The sequence below is a fragment of the Oxyura jamaicensis genome, chromosome 20 (genome assembly GCF_011077185.1).
Source record: "Oxyura jamaicensis isolate SHBP4307 breed ruddy duck chromosome 20, BPBGC_Ojam_1.0, whole genome shotgun sequence".
Taxonomy (NCBI): domain Eukaryota; kingdom Metazoa; phylum Chordata; class Aves; order Anseriformes; family Anatidae; genus Oxyura; species Oxyura jamaicensis.
In genome coordinates this window covers 5,530,096-5,541,273 of record NC_048912.1, presented here as the reverse complement: position 1 = coordinate 5,541,273, position 11,178 = coordinate 5,530,096, and positions in this window count along the sequence as shown.

Sequence of the window (11,178 nt, the reverse complement as noted above, 5' to 3'; positions counted from 1 at the left end):
CACGAGGCTTTGCTGGAGAGGCCAAGGAAGCACCGAGCGGCTCGTTCCTGAAGCCTGCTGGATTCAGCAAACATCTGCAGTAATTTAAGGCACATGGGGAAAGGGAGGGCTGGGGGAGCCTTGGGGGAACCGTGGTGGATCTCACCTCTGTCCCCAGAAGCCAGCCACGGGCTGCATCTATCCTGGGCTCTGCATTTCCCAGCAGGTCCTGCAAAGGAAAGGGGCAGCTTTGCAGCTCCCGGACGAATCGCTTCCCCAAGCGTATGCTCCACGTCTGGGCGGAGGAGCTGGTAGCTTCGTCAGAGCTGTTTATCTGCATAATCCCCAATTAACACAAACTGTCTCGGGCAGGTGCCAGCCACCCAGTTGTGAAGTCTCGCTCACGAGCAAGTCAGCAGCGCCCGCCTCTGCTGGATGGCTCAGGGACCCCGCACACACCAGGGACATGCACAGATCGTCCCCACAGGCCATGGTGGAGCTGCTCCAGCATCTCCTGTGCCCCTGAGCCACGTTATGGATTATCTGAATTATGCGTACAGGCTTTTCCCCATCCCCAAGGTGGCCAGAAAGGTGGGTTTAAAAGGAAGAATGAAAAAACTTTCATATCACCCCAGGAGCTGGGAAATTAGGAAAAGCATCAAATGCTTTTTGGGACACTTGGAATAACTTACACCGTGGGTGGCCGTGGTGTTGTGTGAGCATCCTCGGGTGATGGCAATGCCCAAAGGCAATGGAAAATCACATCAGCTGCCCGCTGCTCCTGCTTCAGTATGGTGATGGGCGCTTTATATATATACATTTATATATATATAGATATATATAAACAGCTCCTGGAGGTGATAGCACCTTCAAAACCATCAAGGGAAAAACAAAATCTTGTCTTTCTCTCCCGGAAACAACTTTCTAAAGAACATCGAGAGTGGCTGCTGCCACCTAGTGAGCCAGCACTCGGCTGCAGCCCGGCTCCGCGGGATTGCTGTTTTTTTTAAACACGGACCCGTTGCATTTTGCCCCAAACCACGCAGCAGGTTCGGGGAGTGTTTTGTTGTTTTTGTTTTTGTTTTTGTTTTTGTTTTTTTTCCAAATAATGCCCCGAGCGGGCAGGAAGGGAGCAGAGCACAGAGCCCGGCTAATGGCAAGCAAGGGCCGGCTGCGGCACTGAGCACCCCACGCCCTGCGGCCCCGCATTGCTGCAGGATCCGGCCCTGCACCCCACAAGGACAGCCTTGCCCTGCCCCACCTCGCACCCACTGCTCGGGGAGCGAGGGGTGGCTGTGGTTTCCCGGGAGCATTCATCTCCTGCTCACCCAGCTCGCACCCAGCCCACCGACACTGCTCCCTGCGCCGAGGTGGCCAGAGGGCTGGCTTGCACGGAGGGCAGTAGGTGATTTTCCAGCCTGTAAAAAGGCTGTAAAAATGGATTTAAAGAGGATTTTGCATCTCTCAGAGCTCAAGGGGTGGGCAGAGAGGGGAGGCTGGCCAGGGGAGGCTGTAGGAGGGCGGCTGGGCACCCCTGGTCCCAGGCAGTGGAGCTGCGTGTACGGGGCCGTAGGTTTGTGCAGTGCCCAGACAACCTGTGCTGACTTTATCCTTTTTCTGGCAGAACTGTAATTAACCCAGCTGAGCATCAGGATGCAGAACGATGCCAGAGCCAAAATAAGCTGAGGTGGGCTGCTGAGGAATTGCAATTACCTGCTCGAGAGACTCTGAGTGCATCGGGAACGGCCCAGGCATGTGGCACCACTGGCTAGGCTCAAAAAGCCCTAAAGCTGTATTAAGGACAGAGAGGGCTGGAGACATCCATGGGTGCCTGCATCCCCCTCAATGCCAGGTGGGGGTGTTGTTAACCCCATCCCTAAATGGGCCGTTCAGAGACCACCACGCTCCTGTGCCCACACTCCAGGCACTCAGCCTTGTCCATGCAGCCAAAAGCCTTGTGGAAAATCAGGGTTTGGGTTGTTTCTTTTTCCCTAAAACGAGAAAAAACAGGTTTTAAACAAGCTCCCTCCTGGCGAGATCTATACTCCCTGCAGTGCAGGGAAGGACTGAGACCGGGAGCTGGCAGCATCCCGATGGGGATGGGACAGGACAGGACAGGGCCTGGTGGCTGTGTGGGGGGCTCGGGGCAATCTGCTTTAATCCCTGTCTCGGAAGAACCACCCTGGTGGTTTTCTCAGGGTTCACTGGGAAGGGAAAGTGGAGTTTTGAACAGTTCATATAAACAGCTGGGCTTGAAAAACGCAGAGCTAATTTCCATGCACTGTTGCTGTAATTATGCATGCAAACCAGCAGACAATAACAGATTGGGTAGGACCAGCGCTGAGAAAGAAATCACGGGGTGCAGCTCCCGCACCAGGAGCCCACAAGGACTTGGGGAGGGAGCTGCGGGGTGCCTGGCTGGGGCCCTGCCTGTCTGCAGGCACGTGCCCCAAACAGACCTGCAGCAGAGAGCACAGGGTGCGGGACTGGGGACTGAAATCTGAAAATGGACTTGTCTCTGGCCCTGCTTTGTGCTGGGGAGCTGCAGGGGGCACAGCCCCAGGCAGACATCGGTGCCCCTCGCCTCTGCGTCGGGGCCGGCCATGAGAGCCCACCCCCCCTTGGTTTCTGCAAAGGGGCTGGGGGTCTGGATGGGTGCTGGGCTCTGCAGGATGGTGCTGGAGGAGAAGCAGTGGCAGCAGCTGCAGGGCATCGACCCACAGGGCTGCGTCCTTGCTCCCTGCAACCAGGACAGGTGCTGGCACGGCAAGGACAGCTGGGCAGCGCTGGGATTTTGGGGTGTGGGCTGAGTGGGAGACACAGACCAAAAAAAAAAAAAAAAAAAAAAAAAAAGACAGAGAATTAATGAGAATTAAATAGAGAATTAAAGACCGAGCCATCCACCTAGTCACCATCCCCTCGCACCCTGCTGAGACCTGGCACACGTGTGTGCGTGCGTGCACGCAGCCCCCCAGGGCTGTCCCGGAGGGAGCGGGCAGGGCTGAAGGGCTCTTTGTTCCCCAGTGTAATTATACCTGAGCGGGGAAGCAAAATGTGCTGAAAACTCCTCGCCGGGCGTTTCTGCAGGGAGCCACGGCACTCAGCCCAACACTGGCCCCATTGTTCCCTCGGTGTGCTCCGGGCCCACCTCCGCTCCCCACTTCCCTGCCTTTCCTCGAAATAATCAGTCAGTGATTAAAAACCAGGTCTTTTCCCTCGGCAATGTCAACATTGGGCAAACGCCCTGAAACTCCCTCCTGCTGCGGCTCCCTGCACTGGGAGGGTGGCAATATAGGGACAAGGGCACACCCCTGGGCAAGATTTTTGGCACTGGGAGCACCCCAGCTCCCCCTGGGCAGTTTGAGCTCGCTGAGGTGGGAAGCAATCCCAGCACCCTCATACCTCGTGCCAGCCTGGCTCTGGGGACATCTGGACTCGTGTCCATCCCTGTCCGTGCCAAATCCCACCGAGCTCTGGGGATGCCCATGTCCTGCCCTCGGGATGCAGAGCAGGATGGAGCTGTGGCTGTGACATGCTGCTTTCCAGCCCCAAACTGGTCTTTGGTGGTGCAGCTCTGTCCTGTCCCTTTCGAGCTACCTCCTCCCGAAGGCAGATGGCAAAGCTCTTGTGTGCTGCTTGTCCCAAAGCAATGCCTGAGTGCATCCTACCTGGGTGTTTGGGAGCTCATCGCACCCCCAGCTCAGCAGCTCTTCCTGCTCAGGGCTCAAAGGCTTCATCTAGGGTCAAGATTCTTGCAAAGCACTGAAGAAAAAGAATAAATAAAATAATAATAGTAGTAAAAATCAAAATAATAAGAATAAAACCCTCTTGCCAGCTGCCCGGATTGCAGAGCAGCATCAGCACGACCACAGTTAGCTGCCCTGCGCTGGGGGCTGCTGCTGCCGAGGCATTCCCCAGGCCCTGCCAGGGGTGCAATGAGCACAGAGCCCCCAGACGTGCCCGTGCCCGGCTCCGGGGTGCCAGGAGGTGACAGCAGACACACGGCGAGCGGCGGGGAGAAAGGACAGAGCGCTTCCTCCTGTAGCGGCGGGGTGTAACGGGTCGGTTTCCATGCTCTGAAATCAGAGAAAAGACTCAATTTTTAAAGAGTAGAAGATCCTCACCAATGTTTTAACAAAATTACTTACAAGTGCAAGGTTTGGAGGTTTCTAACAACTGCTAGGGCTCTGAAAATCTTCCCCAGGTTACACACACACACCAATAAGAAAGGTCCCATGGCTAGAATCAAGTTAGCATTTCTGTGTACGAGGCCTAGGCTAGAAAACAGCGCCGTTTTCCCCCAGCTGAATTGTACCCATGTTTCAATGGCCACCTGCAGCTGTGTTTGATGAGGGAATATACGCACATAACTTCAAGCACAGGCATCAGTTCCAGCCCAGAACAATATATGCTGCCCAGTCAGGGCCTGTGAGTACTGAAAAGTCAGAAGAGCACGTGGCTTTGTCAAAAAAAGTGCGTGTCCCTGGGAAGCCAGTTTGAAGCCACGATTACAGCCCAGTATAAGAAGCAACCAACTGAAGAGCTGAAGTTAATTTCAGAGGTTTTTCTCCCTATAAAATTTTTCCATCAACCTTTAAGTTTTTACATTCCTTTATAGATACTTGACCTAGATACTTGACTGTAGAAACACATTTTACAGTTTAATATTTGCAATGTTCCATTCAAGTTAATAAAAAATGAATTTTGCATAAATCTCTCTCTCATGCATCCTCTGCATAAGCAGCCACCTCTCATCCATTGCCATGGTACAGAATGCTGTCCTGGCGGGACGCTAAAGCTCAGGTTGACTTTAGCTGGAGTTCCACATCTGCAAGGCTGCGTTTCCTTTGCGGTGCATTCTTCTATCTCACAACTTGCTTATAACACTGGGTTTGTTTTTGCAGAGTGCTTGTGGCATGGTTCCCTAGATGTACTATGACTTTTTACCCCAGCCATCTGAATTGATTTTGACTTTAGCATAAGATTAGTGTTTGCAGGAAGGAGCTGAATGCTACCCCAAGTACAGTTCTGTGCTCAACATATATGTATCTGTCCCTTGGGCAGCATGGCCATTTGCAGTCTCTGTTTTTGTCTTACCTTTACTAAGGTAAAGGTTGCTAAAGCCAATGTTGATTAATAACATTCAGTATCACATGTCAAGGACACCATATAAATTGTCCTCTGTGTTACCATTTTGTTTTCCTCCTTTTGCAGCTGACATTTGGGAAAAATGTTATTGTTCAACCTCAGCAACCCCAGCCTTTTTATTTTTTCTGCTCCAGATGCCTTAATTCAAGATCCACTAGTGGTAGGTGCTCTGTAAAATTCATGAGAAGAATGCATTTCAGGTGCCCAGACTACTGATTAGTTTATGCTTGCCAGTTCAAGATGAATGTAGTGCAATTTTCACATTAGAATTCCAAAAGACAATATTTTCCCTGTTAAAAATCATGGTCTACAAGTGAATGGGAACACCAAATAATAAATTAACATCAAAACAACATGCCAAGCACAGATAATGTAATTGAGTGGCAGAAGTGATTTGTATCCAAAATTTTACCTTTCTTCTGGTCCTTGTGGTTTCTGCTGCTTTGTTTACTTATTTGGGAAAAAGAGGAGACTACTGATTACCTCATTTTTTCCTACACTCCCTATACTCAGGCAGGATGGACTTTTCTTGCAATTATTTGTCATAACTTCATCTGGACTGGTATAAACTGTAACTGATTAGGAAAGTTTGCAACATCTGTGCAGAATGATGTTGTGCAAAGGGTTTTAGGAAAACTGTGTTTACAGTATGGCTTTTCAGATTTCCTATGTTTGATATGGTCAAGCAGCGCTTCTGGGAGTTAACGTCTGAGAGATAATATTTGATAATATTGGTAATATTTTTTCACATACTTTCTCAGTCTGAGACAGATTTCAAAGTCAACAAGTCAGAGATTTTTTCTTGTGGCAAAATATGCATAGTATTTATTTACTGCCAGGCTTCTAGTTTTTAGTAACATTATTCAAATCACTGACACAATTTAACTGAGTTCTTTCAGTCAGAACTAGCACTTTGAGTTAGTGCCAGTGATGCCTGGAGTTGACTGGGAAGCCACCAAAGTTAAGGGTCTGCATGGCAGAGCTGTGTAAATCACTTCCATGTTTGAATCTTTCCTGTTGTGTTAATAAATGAGAAATATCATAGAATCATAGAATGTTTTTTGTTGGAAGGGACCTTAAAGATCAATTAACTACACCCCTCCCTGCCAAAATCCTACAATATCATTAAAATATTCCAGTTCCACTAGGCTTTTGAACAGGAGCCTATAAATGGATATTGCTCTCTGAAAGCTCAAAGCCCTAGGCTCCCTCAGCTTGGGGGCCGGGACTGGCCCATGTAACAGAAGCACTGGACACCCAAGTTGTTCTGCTATCCTGAGAGTACGAGAGCCCCTTTCCTGAAACATACCCTGCATTCATTCATTCCCATGTTCCATTCTTAACCAGCAGGTCCCCCTTGGCCTCACAGATGACAAACTTACATTTTTCCAAGATTATCTAACTTACTGAAGGTGGCACAGCAAGTCACTGTCAGACACAGAAACTGAACTGGGTTTCTCAGTTCCTTGACAAATGTCTGATGATTTAGGATTTGTGATTTTGTGGATTTTTGTATGAAAATGCTAGCCAAGCACACAAAAATCCAGATAATCACATAAATACAAAGGATTTAGGTGGGCCTCTAGGTCTATCTCCTGCTCAAACCAGGACTAACTAAGGTTCCACAGAGGGCCTGGTCGAGTTAAAATCGTTTTCAAGGTTGGAGATCCCACAGCCTCTTCACACCCCTGGCTGAGCATTTGACACCCTACATAGTGATTTTTTTAAATTATTATTTATTTATTTATTTATTCCTTATATGTAACCAGAATTCCACTTCCTGGAACTCTTGCCTCTTGCCCTTCATACTGTCCCTGTGTACCTCCGCAAAAGAGTATGGCTGCACCTAGTTCACTTATTCTCTTCTAGCTCTTTGCTTCAGTTCATGCCTGCAGTGGCTGTACAAGCAGGATGTTCTCAAGTAATTAATTTCTATCCCTCTTGAAACAAAAACATAGCCTCCTTTTAACCCTTGGACTACCAATACTCCTCCCAAATGGAACGAGTTTGGTCATACAAATCTCTTGTTTAAGTGCTGGTAGTGCTTATCCGCAGGGAAGCCGAAATGAAGGCTCTTTCTGCCCTCTGTTGGGCAGTTAATGATGGAAAGTGGTAGCATAAACACAGTCAAAACCTGGTAAAGTGCAGCAAGTCTTTACTAAGGAGAGGGGAGGAGAAAGTTAACTGTGGTGAATGTGGAATCTGTTGAATTTAACATCGCTGGGACAAGCGTTATTGTTGTTAAAATGCTAATGCTAGTTATATAAATGTAGCTGTGGACTGAGATAGTACAACTCAAAGCTGGAGTGGATCCCCAGTGCTGTTATTCTGTACTGCTGCACAAGGTGGTGGTGTGAAACCTCATGGCAAAGGGCTTTGTGCAAACACACGAGGCAATACATGAGTTTATGCTTGAGGCAGGTAGGCAGAGTTCACTTGCAGCATGATACCCATAACAACGCCACATTAAAAGCCAACTTTAGGCATGAACAACAAGAGCTCTAGACCACATGCGCCCCCCACTAAGGCAAATTACCAGTGTGAGTCACAGCATGCATATAAAAGAGCTGCCGCAACCTTCAGCTGCTGGCTGGGTCCTTCACAGCTCTCCTGTGGGCTCTGGCTGAGAACATTAAGTCTACAGAGCAAAGTGTTTTACTTAGATGATGGCAGTGATAGCAGCACTGTTATAACCTTCTTCAGGCACCTTGTGATATTTACCATGATACTACCTAAATGGATGATCACTCTCCCTGCCTCACTGAACAGAATGCCTTGTGCTAGCTGAAACAGTAGTTATCCAACACCTCCTTCATCTGCAGCGTTCTGGGTAGGGATCCTTCTTCTGTCCTTCTTACCCCCATGCAGGGTAAAACATTAGTTTCCTAACTCAAGGAGCTCCTGAATGCTGCCACCACAATATTGTTACACTTCACAGAGAGAAATTAATTTATTTTTACAGTGTTTGTGTGAGTTTGTGGGAAAGTAAAATCATTGTCTGCAGTTTTTTTTTTTTTTAATTTATTTTTATTTATTTATTTATTTTCCCTGAGTTTCATGCCTTTTCAGTGACTTGGAGACCCAGAACTTCACTACAGTAAATGATACAGTAGCAGGATGTATAACATGAATAACTTCCCGTTATTGTCAATGTACTCTACTACTGCAGTGTTTATCGAACTCTTCTGTTCTTTTCCCTGTTCTCTGCTCCGTTCCACCCTATTCCCTATGATTTAGCACCTATCCTGTGCCATCTGGTATCCCAAACCCACCAGTGACAGCAACACTGAAAGGACCAGAGTGTACACGAGTAGTCAAGGCACTGACTACTAAATTGATATAGTATAACACAGTGCCATGAGGTCTCAGTCTCCTAAATCAGAGGGCTGGGGCAAACTAAGCCGTTTGCTTGACTTGTCTTTAAGTGCTCTTTATGCAGTTACAAACAGTTGATGCTATTTTCCCAGGCACTGGAGCACCTTCACACCAGGTGGAGCTGACCTGCCCACATTCAACCCCACTAGCTCCCGTCACCCTCTGTAGGCTCAGGTGTAATCAGGTGCTGGGCCCAGCATTCACAGGGAGGTATGTTTTGAGCTGAAATTAGTGGGAGTTATATGAAATAATGTCTATGTTTTGGCCTTGCTGATTAATTTTGGAAGGGCGTTTTGTGCATAGGAGTTTCTGTGTGTCAGTGCAGGTTACAGTGTTCATTATAACTCACAGACAATCAGGTTTGCTGAGGAGCTGGCACCCAAGGCTTACATGAGGTGTTTTGTTGCCATTAGGCCACGTTGTATAATGTAGGGCTGTTGGCAAGACCCTCGCCTGTACGTCAGCAGAGGCAGGCATGCAGGAACACAGAGAAACTGTGGTCAGCCAGCAATGCAATGCTTGGATGCAGTGTCAGGGGAGCAGATGGAAACTGCTGAGTGTGAACTGCTGTCCTGCTGATGTGAGCTGGTGTGTTTGAGCTGTGATGAAAAGGCTGTAGTGATGTAAACCCACAACAGCACGACCAAGTTAGATGAACCTGTCCTAGAGCTATGGATACATTAGTCTTTTGGGCACCTTTTAACTTACAGAACTGCTTGGAGTGCTGTCAGATGTGCTGGTGCAACCTGCACCACTCCAAATATCAAAAACAGATATTAATGCTTACATGTGTAGTGGCTGTAGGACTACAGATTTTCTACTAGGACTGCTCTATTTCTATGTGGACTTTTCTCTGTAGGACTGAAGATCAACCGCTGCTCAGATAACAAATACTGAACCTCATTTACAGGGAGTACTTTGAGTGCAGTGGAGGTGAACTCTGCACTGATCTGCTTGGTCAGTACTTCCACACTTTGCAAAATAATTCAACAAGAATTTGTGGGTAAGTGTGAGGAAATCCTCACTTTTAAATATTTCATAAATAAGAGATATATAACAAGCTGGTTGCATAGTTTGCCCCAGTTCATGACTGAGGCTTATGAAAAACCTTTCATGTTACAACAGGAGTAAGAACAGAGCATGTGCTTGACCTGCAGGCAAGGCTGAGGCAGGGCTCTGCCTCCTGCCCGTGCAGCAGGCATTGGCTGTGGCCAGGGGCAGGAGCCGGCAGGCCCCCTTGCCCTGGGCCCCCCCCCCCCCCCCCCGGCACTTGGCACTGTTTGAAGGCTGGAAAAAGGATCAGGCCACAGCCAAGTCCAAGGGTCAGGCAGATAGCGCGGTTCACGGGCTGTGCTATGCACCACTTGACCAGCACAGCGCCCTGCAGGATAACAAAAAATGTTTTTTAAATATATTAATGGCAAGAGGAGGGCCAAAGAGAATCTCCATCCTTTACTGGACGCAGTGGGGAACATGAACACTGACAATAAGGAAAAGGCTGAGGTTCTTAACACCTTCTTCGCATCTGTCTTTACCAGCCAGACCACTTATCCTCGGGGTACTCATCCTCCTGACCCGCAAGTCTGGGACGGGGAGCAGAACCACCCCACAGGTCAGGTGGAAACAGTTGAGACCTGGTGCTCCACCTGGACTGTCACAAGTCCATGGAGCCAGATGGGATCCACCCGAGGGTGCCGAGGGAGTTGGCAGATGTGATTGCTGGGCCGCTCTCCATCATCTACCAGCGGTCATGGTGGAGGCTTGCTAACGTGAAGGGTCATAAGGAGGACCCAGGGAACTGCAGGCCTGTCAGCCTGACCTCGGTGCCAGGAAAGGTGCCAGGAACAGGTCATCTTAAATGCAATCACACTATGTATGCGGGACCACCGGGGGATGAGGCCCAGTTAGCATGGGATCATGAAAGGCAAGTCCTGCCTGACCAACCTCATCTCCCTCTATGACCGGCTGAGCCGCCTGGTGGATGAGGAAAAGGCTGTTGACAAAGCCTGCCTAGACTTCTGCAAGGCTTTTGACATGGTCTCCCACAGTATTCTCCTAGAGAAGCTGGCAGCCCATGGCTTGGACAGATACACTCTGTGCTGGGTTAAAAACTGGCTGGGTGGCTGGGCCCAGAGAGTGGTGGTGAAGGGAGTGACATCCAGCTGGCAACTGGTCACCAGTGGCGCTCCCCGTGGTTGGTGCTGGGGCCCATCCTCTTTAGTATCTTTATTGATGACTTGGATGAGGGAATTGAATGCACTCTCAGTAAGTTTGCAGATGACACCAAGCTGGAGGGAATCGCTGATCAGCCAGAGGGTAGGAAAGCCCTGCAGAGGGACCTGGACAGGATGGGCAGAGGCCAACAGGATGAGGTTCAACATGGCTCAGTGCCAGGTCCTGCACTTGGGGCACGACGACCCCATGCAGTGCTACAGGCTGGGGGCAGAGTGGCTGGAAAGCTGTGCAGAGGATCTGGGGGTGCTGACTGATGCTCGCCTCAACACGAGCCAGCAGTGTGCCCAAGAGGCCAAGAAGGCCAACGGCACCCTGGCTTGTGTCAGGAATAGTGCAGCCAGTGGGACCAGGGAGGTGATCGCGTGGCGAACGCCCCGGGCCAGCAGGCCGGGGAGCACAGCCCGCTCCGCGCCCACGGCGGCTCCGCGGCCAGCTCTGCAT